Below are 12227 nucleotides of genomic sequence, written 5' to 3'. Positions count from 1 at the left end.
GACATTGATGTTGTTCTTCGCTTTTTGGAAGCTTGGTCCCCTAATCAAGACCTTTCTCTCAAGGAGCTTTCTGCGAAACTGTTGCTTCTTCTTTGCATACTTTCCTGTAAACGGGTTTCCGATGTCAGGGCTTTGGATTTTTCTGCTAAGGTCTACCGTCCGGATGGTGTCTTGTTTGATATATATAGGAGGACGAAGACCAATATAAAGTCGGTCTTCTATCCGTCCTTCCCGCTCAGGCCTCTTCTCTGCCCAGTCCTTTGCCTCCGTGAATATGAGTCTCGCACTCGAGGTCTTCGGAATCCTTCCGTTCTCCCGTTGTTCATCTCTTTTAGGCGACCTCATGGTCCAGTCTCTTCTCCTACTCTTTCCAGGTGGCTGCGGTGGGTCTTGCAGCAGGCAGGTATTGATATGTCCATTTTCTCCCCGCATTCTGTTAGGAGTGCTTCGGCGTCCAAGGCCCTGGTGGTTGGTTGTCGCATGGAGGATATTTTAAAGGCGGCGGACTGGTCTTCGGATTCCACATTTCGGGAATTCTATCTTCGCCCGGTGCAGCATTTTTCTGAGCGTTTGGTTGATCAGCTTTGAACTTGCACTATAATAGGAGCCTCCGTGTCCTTAATAAAATTCTAAGATTTTACTAGTCTCATGACATAAAGTCATGATTTTATTAAGGACACAGAGGCGAGTATTATTCCCTCCCGTTCCCTTCCCTTCATTTGGGTTTCTTGACTGTTATTATCTTCAATGTTTGTTGTGATGTATTTATAATTCTGTTTATTTATTGATTCATTTCGGATAGTTTCTATGTGTTTTCTGCTCATATGTTTATGTGGCACTATTGTCTTACGGTTGGCATTGTCTTACCTCATTTAGTGTTCACCATTCCAATTTAGTCCTTGGTTTCTACCGTTATTCTTTTTCTTCTGTTCTAGTTTGACGTCTTCTGGACTCTCCTGACCCGTTGTCCAAGGTTTCCGATGTCCATGTTTGTTCGTGTGGAGTCGCTTCTGAGCTGATTAAGTTCGCAAGAAAAGAGGAAGTGCAGCAGTGTCTCTCACCTTTTGATATGTTGGATCTATGCTGATTGGTTGATATGTTATGGCACTTTATATATGTTTTTCTCTTCAGTTAACTGCTTCCCTTGTTTGTTTTTTTGCTGCTGAGGGAGTAGTAATAAAGAAAGAGAATGCACTATAATACTCGCCTCCGTGTCCTTAATAAAATCATGACTTTATTTCATGAGACTAGTAAAATCTTAGAATTATCCGCTCATATTTAGCAAATTAACTTTTATAACATTTCTGCATATATTACAAAATTCCACCATTGGACCAATACATTGACACTGCACATATCGCCCCCCCTATATAATATCTTACAGTATGGTGCATTTTTACTGTGGAAATTTAAAGCTATAGCGCCACAAATATCAGCCCAGTAGACAGCAACCTGCATTTTTCAACATTCTACATGGGTTAAAAAAATCCCCCCATTGGACCAATACAGTTACACTGCACATATGTCAACCCCCCCCCCCCGTCTATTATTTCTGAGAATATGGTGCATTTTTACTGTGGAAATTTAAAGATACAGTGCCCGAAATATCAGCTCAATACATAGCAAATGAGATTTTTCAACAGTCTACAGGGGGTTGAAAAAAATTCCCCCATTGGACCAATACAGTTACACTGCAGATATCTCACACACACACCCCACTATTATTTTGAGAATATGGTGCATTTTTACTGTGGAAATTTAAAGCTATAGCACCCCAAATATCAGCCCATTGGACAGCAACTGGCATTTTTCAACATTCTACAGGGGGTTAAAAAAAATTCCCCCATTGGACCAATTCAATTACAGTGCAAATATCTCAAACACACCGCCCTCTATGATTCCTGAGAATATGGTGCATTTTTACTGTGGAAATTTAAAGCTATAGCGCCCCAAATATCAGCCCAGAAGTTAGCAACTGGCATTTTTCAACATTTCCCATGGGGTTAATAAAAGATTCCCCCCATTGGATCAACACAGTTACACTGCACATATCTCACACCCCCCCCCTCTATTATTTCTTACAATATGGTGTATTTTTACTGTGGAAATTTAAAGATACAGCGCCCCAAATATCAGCCCAGTACTTAGAAAATGTCATTTTTCAACATTCTACATAGGGTTAAAAAAAAAATCGCCCGGGGGGGGGCGTGGCTGGATGGACTCCAAGATGGACACGCGGTAACTCTGCTCCTCCATGATGCCCTAATTTCTGCACAGATAAAAGCTTTTTACCTTGCACCACATCACACTACACGACGGCTGAAGCACTAGGCATGCCAGGCGGTACCCGCAAACCCACAAAAAGGAAGACGGTACTAGGCATTTTTCAGAAAAAGACTCCCAACTCCGAGCTTCCCGCTCTCTCCCTCATGGAGCCCACAGGCCCAACTGCCGCCAAAACTACAGTATCATGCACGAGACGAGATGTCGGCGAACTGAAGGATCTGGTCCTCTCCGTGAAACAGGATCTCATGGACCATATTCATAATGAACTCCTCGAACTGACGCGGGACGTGAGATAGGTTCCCGGACCGATGTCCTAGAACGCACTCAATCCACCATACAACATGACCAACGCCAGATGGAAACAGACATGGCCGCTCTGCAACAAGAGGTACTTATCTTACAAGACGCGCAGGAGGACCTCGAGAACAGGTCAAGGAGAGCCAATTTCCGTCTGCGGGGAGTTACAGAACCCCTTCAAGATCTTCAGGAGGTACTGGGCCATGTCTTTACCCAGTTACTACCCCGCACCCCAGTGGAGGAGATCTCCGTACAGCAGGCCCACCGTGCACTGAGACCCAAACCCAAACCTGGTGAGAGACCATGAGACATTATTGTAAAGCTCAGGGACTTTACAGTCAAAGAGGACCTGATGAGAGCGTCGAGATCTACATCCTTAAAAATTGACAATGTGCACACGCACCCTAGTGAACCGACAACCCGACACGGATTCCTACTATGCATAGCCTTTCTTCGGGGGATCCGGTGGACGCAACATTTCCCCAGCTTATGCCTGCTATTGCCTGTCTTCAGGAAATGTTTGGGCCCTGGGACAGCTAAGTTTTACGTTTTCAGCTTTGCGTTTTCATTTTCCTTGTGCAGTTTTTCTCTTTCTGTTTATTTTTATTGCCGTTTCAATTACAGGGCAGATTGGCTCTCGGTATACCACCGTAATGCTCCCCTACTGCACATACAGTAGATAGACAAGCCCTTATGTTTGCACCGTACCTGTTGGCCGCCTTGCTTCAATAGCGCCGTGCCGTCGTTATTTATATGTATACTATGGTGTAGAGGTACAGTCGTTTTTGGAAGGGCAGGAGAGGCCATGTTGGTGGAATGAAATGCCATTTCCCCCTGGAGACCCACCTTGGTCTTCCCATGGTCTGACACCCGAGTCATTGACTCAGACGTCAAGTCAATATGGTGACTTGCCGGTGAGATTGACACTTGTTTGGCTGCCCCAATGCCACTCGACTCCGCACATTAATGATCTTGTGCAGCCTCTTAGCTATGTATGTTTATGTATACAATGCATCCTTACCTCTTCTCCCTGGACCCTCCCCCTCTCCTTTTTTCTTTCTTTCTTTTTCTTTTTCTGAGTGCTCCTGGACGGCTGTTACACCCCGCCTTCCACCTCATCTCTCCACAACTAAATGGCGGGTGACATCACAATAATTTCACACAAGGTCAAAGGCCTGAACACTCCCCAGAAGAGGCGCCTAGCTATGAACTACCAAAGACACCGTGGCGATATCATTCTACTCCAGGAAACACACCTCCACGACTCATATCTACCGACATCCTACTCAGAAGAAAAACTGCGTCAGCATATTAATCCAGTCCTCTATGGGTTTCCACCTCCACTTGGTTAAATCTGATAAATGGGGCAGAGTGGCTTGCTGCACTCTCAACCAGTGGCGTCGCCAGGGGGGGCCAGAGGGGGCCATGGCCCCCCCCCTACATTATGCTGTGCCCCCCAGTGTGCCCCCCCAATTGAAACGCTATACCATTGACCCGGTGTGCCGGAACACTAAGCTCCAAATGCAGCCGATGCGGCTGACAGTTTCAAAGCGGCTGTAAAACCGCCCCCGCTGGCTGCTTAATGGATTGCCAGCATGCCAATCACTGACTGAGGCTCTTCTTCCTGCCCCTTTGAAGGGGGCGGGCTCTTACGGAACAGTTGCTTGTCACTGCCTGACAGAGAGAAGAGCACGAGGGAAAAGAGCAGCGGTGTTACAGTGGAAGAATGAAGGCCAGCAAAAAAAGTATTTTATTTTAAATAAATAGTGGAGGTGACAGAAGGAGGGACATTAACAAGGGGGGGCTGCATTGGGAAAATTAAATAATACAAAAAGATGGTGGCTGGGGACATAATTACACATCAGGGTGGTTAGAAGGATGTCACATATATCAATACACAAACGGGGGGGGGGTTAATACACATGGGTATGGGGGCCATTATATTAACCAGTACAAGGGGTTGGTGCATCAATACACAAGGGAGGGGGGCTGGCTGGGGGCATCAAATAAATCAATACACAAGGGAGGGGGCTGGCTGGGGGCATCAAATAAATCAATACACAAGGGAGGGGGGGCTGGCTGGGGGCATCAAATAAATCAATACACAAGGGAGGGGGGGCTGGCTGGGGGCATCAAATAAATCAATACACAAGGGTGTATTGCAAAAATGCACAAAGGGGGTGGCTGGGGGGGCACAAATACACAAGGGTCAATACACACAAACAGCAAAGCAATGTGGAAGGCATTTTATATGGTTATCCCATCCTGATGTGGGGATCCATGTGGCAGCAAAGCCTGTCCTGGTGTATGTGTTTGGGTGTCAGTGTGGCAGAGCCTGTCCTGATATGAGTTTGGTCATCTGTTTCCTGGCACTTTACTTGCTGTAGAGGGTTAAATAGAACTTTGTAATTTTTATTTATCCAGATTTTGTGGTCACTTCAGAGGACCAAACTTTCTAGGCCTAGAAATCAGAGGAAAAGTAAAGGTTTTGTGTTATTTCAATCTGAATATATTATTAAAAGTTAGATGTTGGTTCAGAGTTTGTGAAACTCAATTCTTGATTACAGTATACAGGACGCTATTCCCCTTTGGTTTCACAGGCCTTCACAGACCAAGTGGTACTCAGCTTAGTTATATGCAGCTGTATGCATTGTGTTATCTGTGATGAGGTGTTCATTTGGTGACGCAGCGCTAAGATGGTTGTGATGCATTAATGGCTAAAAGTTTTGTTGAAGTTTCCATTATGTCTAATCTCCTTAATTTATTTGGGCCTTTAAACTTTTTTGATTTCTGGGATTTTAATAATGTGATAAAAAAAGAATGATTTATAGTTGTTTGGATGTCAAATAGTGTGTCAAATTCTGTTGATCTGTATCTGCTATGTTTCCATACATTATTTATGTATACCTGCAAATACAGTTTGCATGTGCTGTTTCCATGTGTTGTTTATTTGATCTATACCTGAACTACAGGGTGTAAGTAAAAGAGCGGTATGGTTTAGTGAATGAGGGGACAAAGGGACTCTGGGGATGATTCCAGGGGAGAGGACTTCTCAATGTCACGGTGCAGTCAGAAGGAGGGAACACTGCACTGACTCTCACTGTCTTCCCCTGATCTGCAGTCAGTGTGGCAAATATATTGCCAGCAGGGTCTCATATTATAATATATCGGCAGCAGGGGCTAATATTAATATATATTGGCTGCAGGGCCTATTATCAATAAATATTGGCTGCAGGGGCTAATATTTATATATATTGGCTGCAGGGACTAATATATATCGGCAGTAGGGGCTATTATTAATATATGTTGGCAGCAGGGTATAATTTCTATGTATATCGGCAGCAGGGTATAATATAAGTACCGTATTGGCTCGCATATAGGCCGCCCCCGTATATAGGCCGCACCCTAAAAGTTTGGTGCTTTTTTAAAGAAAAAGTTTTTTTCTTTAAAAAAGCACCAAAAAAACATGCTGCCACTCTGTCAACCCCCCCCGAGATATGCTGCCACTGTCCCCCCCGAGATATGCTGCCACTGTCCTCCCCCCCCGAGATATGCTGCCACTCTGTCTCCCCCCCCGAGATATGCTGCCACTGTCCTCCTCACCCCTCGAGATATGCTGTCACTGTCCTCCCCCCCCCCGAGATATGCTGCCACTCTGCCCCCAACTTACCAGAGGAGACTCCCGGGTGTCTTGCGGCGCCGGCGGGGGACATCTACGCAATACGCGTATACAACCTCCGCAGCCGGTGACCATCCGCACGATGCGCTTAGACAACCTCCCGTGCCGGCACCCCCCCGTGGAAAGTGCTGGCAGGGGAGGCTGTCTGAGCGTATCGGGGAGTAGGATGCAGGTCCCCTGCACTGCTGCGGGGGATCTGTATCCTAACCCTGCCCGGCGCCCGGGACTGCATGTCCCGGGCGTCGGGCGCTAGACCCCGAATATAGGCCGCACCCCCACTTTAAAGACTTAAAGTGGGGGAAAAAAGTGCGGCCTATATTCGAGCCAATACGGTATGTATCCGCAGCAGGGGCTAATATTAATATATATATCCGCAGCAGGGGCTAATATTAATATATATCCGCAGCAGGGTGTAATATTTCTATATATCTGCAGCAGGGTCTAATATTTATATATATTGTCAGCAGGGGCTAATATTAAAGAATGAAAAATAACTGTCACTTTAGCTGTTATTTTGAAATCATATTTTAATCACAGTCTTTACTTCAAAGAGATAAGTGCATATTATGTAGTTAAAAATGCACGTCTAACGTGTGTGTGTATATATATATATAGTATATGTACCGTTTTATAATTGGCCCCCCTACTTTGGTCCCTGGCCCCCCATGTGCCCCCCCTAAATATGAAAGCTGGAGACGCCACTGCTCTCAACCGACGGCTATCCTCAACGTCTATGCTCCCTCACGATGACCGCCTCTTTCTACACACACCTCTCTGACATCCGTAAACACCAACTCATAGTCGGAGGAGACATCAATACTCTGTGGGACACGTTCCTGGACAGAAAAGGTCCCTCTGATGCACCCTCCTCTAAACACCAAACACCTTAAAGAAAAAAAATCCCCCATTGAGCCAATACAGTTACACTGCACATATCTCGCACACACACCCTCTATTATATCTTACAATATGGTGTGATTTCACTGTGGAAATTTAAAGCTATAGCGCCCCAAATATCAGCTCAAATGGGATTTTTTCAACATTCTACATGGGGTTAAACAAAATTCCCCCATTGGACCAAAATATTAACAGTGCAGTAGTGTCCCGTATACCTCCCCCTCCCCTTTATAATATCTTACAATACGGAATAGCTTACTGTGGAAACGTAAAGAGTCCTAAATTTTGGCCCATTGGTTAAAAACAGACATTTTCCTATATTAGAAATGGGGTAAAAAAAAATATTTTATCTTGTATTTTTTTAGAATCATGGTTTTTTATTATACTACAATATTTGTATATATATTAATGATGTTGACATATCTATAGGAGTGATCGCTGTATGTAGATAAACCTACCTTTGTTGATATAGTAACATCCACTCATTGTTAGATTTGTGAAAGTAGGGAATTACCTCTAATTAACTACGATTATATAAGAAGTGAAGACAGACAGCTCTCCTAAGCACCGTGAAGAAGCTATCATAGAGAAACGCGTTGTGCCTTGATGTCATTACGTTCCTACGCCACATCACGTTATGGAGGAGTTAGCAAGCCGGACGACGAAGTGTTACTGTTACACTACATCGCGGTGAAAGACTTCACTCCCAGAGGCGGAATGTGGAAACTGGACTCCATTTCTTTTAATGTAAGAGTGGACGTTATTTATTTTTTATATACCGTATTGGCTCGATTATAGGCCGCACCCTAAAAGTTAGGTGCTTTTTTTAAAGAAAAATTAAAATTCTTAAAAAAAAACAAAAAAAAACAAAAAAACTTAGTAGAATAGATATGCTGCCACTCTGCTTGTTTGTGTATTTTCACTATGTTTTTTTGAGCAGTTGTAAAGACTGTCTCTTAGGTGTGCTGCACTCACTAAATATTTATTGTGTGGTTATATGTAGTAACCACTTGAAATATTGTGCTTATTAGCAACCATTATAATATATATATACAGAGGTATATATAATGTGTGTGTATATGTATATATATATATATATATATATATATATATATATATATATATATATATATATATATATATATATATATATATATATATATAGTGACACAATACCCCTTCACTTTGGTACTCTGTCCGGGAATCTTTACTCACACACAGTCTACTAGGCTGCAGAGACGGCTCAGACACGAGGAGGGTAAAAATAAAAGGCTGGGCCTGTTTTATTTTGTCACCACAGGCATTACAGAAAATAAATAAATCAAAACAAAAAGCCTTGCTCTTGTGAGTACTAACTAATACAGGGTTCTCCAAACTAACTGCAGTTGGACGGCTTATCCGTTCCAACTAAACAAAATTGTATGTAATATTGGCAGCACTCAGTATTTTGGCAGCTCTCTCCCCCTCTCTCTCAGGGAGCCAAATGATCTCTCTTGCTCTGAGATCAGGAGACTACTTAACTGCCTCTCCCATTAATTAGTGGAAACAGGTGAGTGCTTAGGAGAGTATCCAGGAATCTCCGGACTGGATTCCCACCTGCTGGTCTTCGGCTGCTCACAAAATGTGGAGTGGAGCACTGGCCCGCCCTACTCTCCAAGTGCTCCACCCCAGGGACCCAAAATACACAAATAACAGACATCAATAATTCCATTATTAACAAGACATCTCCCTGGGGCTAGTAGAAACTATTGTGGGTAACCACCCTGCAAAATATAAGGGGATATATACATTCCCTCCATTATCATCCCCTGCTTTCTGTCACAATATATATATACTCTGCAATACATCGTGTCTACTGGACTAATACGGCTCCACCCTTTTACATTACTATGGAAGATACCGAATACAGCCTCTTAAAGAAGCAAATAATCAAACTGATTGATTAGAAAAGAAACTCAGATCAACAGTGATATATTTTTTCTTACCCGGTGTAAGAAAATGAACCTCATCCCGAAGGGTATCAGTATTAAGAACCCACTTTCAACGACCTACAACTCACCAGCAGCTGAGAACATCTGCAGACGAAGCAGTGAGAAACTACGTAACATCCTAATTCATCAGCTATATGGAATTAAACAAAGAATATACGACCAGAGACAATCCTCACTCCAGAATCTTCTACAACTTGCACCTGAAGCTAAAAACTTGGAAACACAATTGGAATATTTCTACAGAAAAAAATCAACAAGTTCTCATCAGGAAAAAAAAGAAGAAACTGGCAAACCTTGCTCAGAACAAAGACATTCCAAAAAAAAGATCAACCTTATCCACTGAAAGTGTCAATGTCCCTATGCAAGCTAAGAAGGTTAACCACCATGAAAGCAACACAGACAATAATGAAATTGTCAACCTCTCCAATCATAATCTATCAATACCTGAGAAAATAGTGCTATCCAAGGGGCTTACATTTTGTCCAAGCACCAAACTGGACCACATTCAATTATACTCAGATTTGGAGGAATTTTTGAGAAAGAAAACACCACATCCAGTCCTGTTAAAAATGAGAGAAAAAAGAACAGAGACTTTACACCTGCAACAGGACGTAATATGAAATTGGACAACTACATTGAAAGCTTCCGCACAAGAGCAGCATCACTCGCTACCACACAACAGAAAAAAATGCTACACAACCTCCTACCTTCAGAAAGAAATGCCTTGAATAATTTAATGAATAATAAAAACATAATCATCAAGCCAGCTGACAAAGGCGGATCAGTAGTCATCATGAACACCCAGGACTACATGGCAGAAGGAAATAGACAATTGGCAGATGAATTCTACTACAAAAAATTGAACCAGGACCCCACCAGGGAATATACAGAAGATCTTATCAAACTTATCAGATCCTTCTCAAAACACATGCAACAAGAATTGGAAAATCTTGTGCCTTCAAATCCTCAAATAGGCACTTTCTACATGCTGCCCAAAATCCACAAGCCAGGCAACCCAGGACGGCCCATTATTACAGGTATGGGAACTCTTACCGAATCTATATCTGGCCTTATAGAAAACATTCTTAAGCCCCTAGTTATCAGAACTGAGAGCTTTATACAGGACACCACTGATTTTCTCAATAAACTGAGCCAAGTTAGTAACCTTCCTGCTAATACAATACTTGCAACCATGGATGTGGAGTCTTTATATATCAACATCCCCCATAAAGATGGTATTGAGGCCTGCATCAAATTCCTCTCCTCCAGCAATGCCACACAAAAATATGATAGTGAAACCATCGCCAAGCTCATAGAATTTATACTGACACACAACTATTTCAAGTTCTATGACACAAACTACCTACAAATGACCGGGACAGCCATGGGCACCAAAATGTCACCGCAATATGCCAACCTTTTCATGGCTGACTTGGAACAGAGATTCCTAGCCACTCACCCCCACAAACCGCATAATTATTACCGTTACATCGACGACATCTTCATAATATGGACAGAAGGAGAAGAAACCCTTTTAAAATTCCACAAATCTTTCAATTCATTCCACCCATCTATAAAACTCAAAATGAATTTCTCAAAACACAGTGTGAGCTTCCTGGACTGCACTATAACTGTCACCTCCGTCTTTCTTCACTCTTCCGTGTATAGAAAACCCACAGACAGGTACAGCTACCTTCACAATTCAAGCTTTCATCCCAAACACACTAAACAAGGTGTCATTTACAGCCAAGCCATAAGATACCACCGTATCTGCTCTGACACTGAGGACAGAGACAAATACCTGGGCGCGCTGGCAGAGTCATTTCAGAAGAAGGGCTACAAGGAAAAAACTATATCCAAAAAAATTAAATCTGCTGTAAGGACACCACGGGAAAGGCTTCTAGAATACAAAAAAAAGGATAACACAAGCAGGATCCCTCTGGTAGTTACCTACAACCCAACTCTTGAGGAAATCCGCAAAATTATTAAAGACCTACAGCCGATTGTCACGAGCTGAGGACACAGGTTGATAAGGAGCCCAGGTGCAGGGGATACGAGGGGCTCTGTCTGTACCCCACGATGCATTATGGTCTGGGGTTGTTACAGACAGGCGCAGGAATAAACCACAGACAACAGATCTGGATTAAGAGTTGTATTGAATGCGGTGGTACAACAATATATACAAAGAGTCACTCGACTTGGCAGGAAGCCCACTTGCGGGGCACACGGCTGGAAGCCCACTTGCGGGGCACACGGCTGGAAGCCCACTTGCGGGGCACACGGCAGATAAGCCCACTTGCGGGGCACACGGCAGATAAGCCCACTTGCGGGGCACACGGCAGATAAGCCCACTTGCGGGGCACACGGCAGATAAGCCCACTTGCGGGGCACACGGCAGATAAGCCCACTTGCGGGGCACACGGCAGATAAGCCCACTTGCGGGGCACACGGCAGGTTGCCCACTTGCAGGGCACACGGCAGGTTGCCCACTTGCAGGGCACACGGCAGGTTGCCCACTTGCAGGGCACACGGCAGGTTGCCCACTTGCAGGGCACTCAACCAGGGTAGTCCGCTAGTGGGCAGTCATCCTGGGAGTCGCGATGCAGGGCACTCCTCTTGGGAGTCCACTTAGTGGGGCACAGGCCGCAACTCAGGAACACAGCAGGTACTGGAACACGGCAGGTACTGGAACAAGGCAGGTACTGGAACAAGGCAGGTACTGGAACAAGGCAGGTACTGGAACAAGGCAGGTACTGGAACAAGGCAGGTACTGGAACAAGGCAGGTACTGGAACAAGGCAGGTACTGGAACAAGGCAGGTACTGGAACAAGGCAGGTACTGGAACAAGGCAGGTACTGGAACAAGGCAGGTACTGGAACAAGGCAGGTACTGGAACAAGGCAGGTACTGGAACAAGGCAGGTACTGGAACAAGGCAGGTACTGGAACAAGGCAGGTACTGGAACAAGGCAGGAACCAAACAGGTAGTCCTCCAACTTCACTGTCAAGGCCCAGACTGCAGGGCTGGGCAGGTTTATCAAGGCTGACTTGATCAGGTAAGCCACTGCAGCTGGACCTG

Source organism: Sceloporus occidentalis, unplaced genomic scaffold, assembly GCF_023333645.1.
Source record: "Sceloporus occidentalis isolate IW3139 unplaced genomic scaffold, rSceOcc1.0.p SCAF_392, whole genome shotgun sequence".
NCBI classification, from domain to species: Eukaryota; Metazoa; Chordata; class Lepidosauria; order Squamata; family Phrynosomatidae; genus Sceloporus; species Sceloporus occidentalis.
Note: the sequence above shows the minus strand (reverse complement) of the source record.